The following is a 4,356-nucleotide window of genomic DNA, read 5'->3' on the forward strand; positions in this document are numbered from 1 at the left end:
GCCTTGCCTTACAGAATTTAACCATGCAAAGCTACAATGACCAAGCCTTATTGATGTTACTGACAACATACTGCATTGAAAGGACAGAGTGGTTTGACAGGACATTATGACAGTTATATGCCCACTGTTCACTAATCATTTACACACTACAGTATCCTGGCAAACCATTCTGTCCTTGCAATGCAGTGTGTTTTCTGTTTCACATATGGTGTAACTAAGGTTTTTTTAATTTTTTATTTTTTGTCTTAACCTGAATCAGTACGGGGAGCCTATAGTGTGACTATTTTCAATTTGTTGGTACCTGTGTGATTCTCCATATCCATAAACAGAGAGAAGTAGATATGGCTACAAAGTTCGTCTGCAAGAAGCATGCGGTTTTATTTATTAACTGCTGGAGCGACAAAAGTTACATACCGCAGCTTTAATATTGCAAAGCTCAAAGTAGCCACTTTTTGCAGATACTTATGAAAATTATTATATTTTAAAATTAGTCATTTATTAAAAAAAAATATGGAGAACAAGTGTAACAAAGTCTACATACGATGGCTTGACGTAAGATAGCTGGGTCAGATTTGGCCTGTTAGCCTTCAGTTAGAGAGCCTTGACCTACACTTCTGAGGATTATAATGCTCTAGCTTCCTTCGTTAATACTGTGTAAATTTGATTTCTCAGATCATGACCCCTTGACCATATCAGTTAAACAGGTTTTCTGTAGGTATCCTGAAGGTAAATTTAAGAACAATAGAGAATTTTAATGAATAATTTGAAGGGAACATAATGTTCTCTTAATGTAAATGTATAGGGTGAATGAGTTGTATTAGCAGCACTGATGTTTGAAAATACACCTCCATACCAATCTCCATTCATTTTTAATTAAAAAAATTGCTTAAGGGTTGAATAACTCCACTCCCAAACACTAGAATATGAAAATAACTTTTACTGTACCTTTCAATCATACTGTAAAAAAAAACAAAAAAAAGCTCTTTATCAGTATTTTGCCTTGTTTTCCAATCCAAATGTCGGTAACACTTTATAATAACTTTCATTAATAAATCATTAACAAACAAATTGAAATTGAAAATGAAACATTAACAAGTACATTGTCTCACATTTCTAGCTATTTGAATGTATATTAACTAATAATCTGTTAAGCATTACATTACATGAGCTGTGTCAGTATCCATTTCAATACTGAAGAAAGGAGTGGAAAACAACAACCCTACATTATTCTAAGACTGTCAGAATGCTGCAAACAATCAATCTGAGGTACATGCTTTGCTGCATATTGGGGGAGAACATCTTTTTACCTGGGTTCTCCATGACCAGTCTGACCTTCCGTAGTTCCCTTTCGTGGAACACTATTGTGTATGAAATGTGCTATATAAATAAACTTGCCTTGCCTAACCCATTTTCAGATGGATGTCCATGGTCAAATTCGTGATGTTTTAGCGGACACAGTAAGAGGTGATGGGCACCATGGACAGCGCTCCCTCTCTGAGGAGGACTTCATACATGCTCTCCAGCGGAGAGGAATCGTGGATGATGTGATGAAAGATCTCCACTTCACAAATGTGGTATGCATACAATGCATGTTTTACATACATTGAGATTGCAAAATGAATGCATCTCCTTATCAAAGCATAGATATTTTATATCTCTTTAAATGACTAGTTGGTTTCCCATCAGGATGTTTCACACGCTAAACCTGATACTGTGAACACGTCTGCAACTCATTTTTTGGGTTGTTAAAGGGTTTGTTAAAGGGTCATAAGTTTTCACCCTCGTGTCATTCTATCATTTTATTAATCTTTAAAACAAATGAAGACATTTTTAATGAGATTCCTGTCCCTCTACCGAAAGTGCAGTCCACCAAAACGTTGGTCTTCAAACACGTATCCAAATATGGTTGAGCTTCTGTTTATCATATTTGATGTGCTGTATGTATGTGCATCGATCAGTGTTTAAATGCAAATAAAAGCCTAAATTAAATCTATTTATCATATATGAAGGGATCGTGTCTCCTCAGAAGATTTGCATTATACTGCTTGGTTCATATTGATTACTTTTATTAGCTTTAATTTATGCTTTTATTCACATATAAACTGATGGATGCACATATATAGAGCAAATCAAATAACAAACCTCATTGGTTCTCGCAAGCACATTTGAGCTTCCATTGACTGTATTTAATGTGCTCAGTGCATATGTGTTGATCATTGTTCCAGTCGTTCAGCTCCAGTCATAACCATGTAATGACCAGTCCCTCATTTGTACTGCTACAAAGACGATTTAGAAAATGACAACTATGGCTTAGATATCACACATTTTACATAAAATTTAATATGATATGTGGATTATTTGAAGTGTCAAAGATTTAGTGGATTGGACTTTCAATGGAGTGGTAGATTTAAATAAAAATCAGGTTTCATTAAAAATATCTTAATTTGTGTTTTGAAGATGAACTAAAGTCTTATGGGTTTGGAGCAACATGAGGGTGAGTAAATTATATCACTTTCATGATAGCAAAAAGAGCAACATAAACCTACTGTCTAACATCCTTTGTGTCCCACGTAAATGATGAAATTTCCTTTTTTGAGTGAGCTAACCCTTCCAAAAATTTTTACCAGCTAACATCAGTCCACTAAGGAGATACCTCTACTTCCAAGTTCTGGGCGGTAAGGCCTTCCTGGAACACTTGCAGGAGCCAGAACCTTTACCTGGTCAGGTGTGCTCTACTTTTACCCTTCATCTCCACTTCCGCAACCAGCGCTTCCGCTCCAAACCAGTCCCATGTGCCTGTGAACCTGACCTACAGGAGGGCTTTCTTCTGGAAGTCCACAGAGATGGCCCAGGTGTCTTAAGCAACCCTGCTTTTTCTAGCAGTCTATAATGTACTCCGTTTCATTTCAAGAACCTGTCATGTGTTTTTGTTATGGCACAGGAGATGCTAGCAAGATGGCTGATGCTACCACTATGCTGTCCATCTGTGATCCAGTGCATATGGTGCTGATTAAAACAGACACGACTGGGGACACAACACTCATTTCCTCCTATTTTCTTGACTGGCGGAGAGTTCTTAGTGCTCCCAATGGGAAAACCAGTGTCTCAGTAGAACTGCTGGGAGTGGGTAAGCAAATGTCATTAAATTATTAAAGATGAACATTTTCCTTTCATAACACACGGTTCACCCAAAATAAAAATTCTTTGATCGTTTATTCATCCTTATAACATTCCTGTATGACTTGCTTTCTTTTGTGGAACATAAAAGAAGATATTTTGACTAACGTTTTGAACTGTACGTTTAAAGTTGATGGGGTCCGTAACTTTCAATTTTATGAACAAAAACAATTGCAGCATTCTTCAAATTACCTTCTTTTGGAGACTTTTTAGGTTAACTATACATTTAAGTTGTAAAGAACGCATTAAAGGGTGTTAGTCCTCAAAACTTGTTAATGGGCATGTGTGCATGTGTATTTTTTCCTCAGGCAGTGAATGTAAAGTAGCCGTTGGTGTTCTGAATGTGAAATTGGAACTGTACTCTTACTGAGACCTTGAGCCCTGATGTCATTACCACCCAGGTGAATCTTTACTGAACAAATGCTTCAGTTTATTTAAAGGAGACATATTATGCCCCTTTTTACAATATGTAATATAAGTCTCTGGTGTCCCCAGAATGTGTTTGTGAAGTTTCAGCTCAAAATACTCCACAGATCATTTATTATATAATTTTGAAAATGCCTATTTTGAATGGAAGCAGAAACACACTGTTTTTCGGGCCTGTCTCTTTAAATGCAAATGAGCTGCTGCTCCCAGTAGATGCACCGGGGACCTGATTATAGCACTTAAAACCTGGAAAATCTGATTTTCATGATATGTCATCTTTAAAATGAAGTCATTGTGGTTAACATTCAAAGGAATGTTTGAGGTTGAGTAAAAGGTAAGCTCTAATGGATGTACAGGCACATGTTTTAGAGGGTTAGTTCATCTAAAAATGAACATTTTGTCATGTACTCACCCACATGTTGTTCCAAACCCATACTTCTTTTCATCTTAAAAATATGAATGAGGATAATTTAAAGGGGTCATATGATGCGATTAAAATTTTTCCTTTCTCTTTGGAGTGTTACAAGTTCTTGGTGCATAAAGAAGATCTGTAAAGTTGCAAAGACTAAAGTCTCAAATCCAAAGAGATATTCTTTATAAAAGTTAAGTTAAAACTTAGTTATAAAACCTAAAACGGCTCGTTCTAACATGCCCCCACGTCTACGTTACGATGTGGGAAGATTTGCATAACGCCACCCAAATGTTCACGCAAAGAAAGAAAGCATAACTTTTATTCTCGCTGTAGTATTGTAG

General features: G+C 36.4%; 1 pseudogene; it reads left to right on the plus strand.

The window, feature by feature from the left end:
- Positions 1 to 1,415: 1,415 nt before the first annotated feature.
- LOC107751908 (centrosomal protein of 76 kDa-like) overlaps positions 1,416 to 4,356 on the plus strand; it is an 11,736-nt pseudogene continuing 8,795 nt past the window's right edge.

Source organism: Sinocyclocheilus rhinocerous, unplaced genomic scaffold (genome assembly GCF_001515625.1).
Source record: "Sinocyclocheilus rhinocerous isolate Xijiao unplaced genomic scaffold, SAMN03320098_v1.1 scaffold752, whole genome shotgun sequence".
NCBI lineage: Eukaryota > Metazoa > Chordata > Actinopteri > Cypriniformes > Cyprinidae > Sinocyclocheilus > Sinocyclocheilus rhinocerous.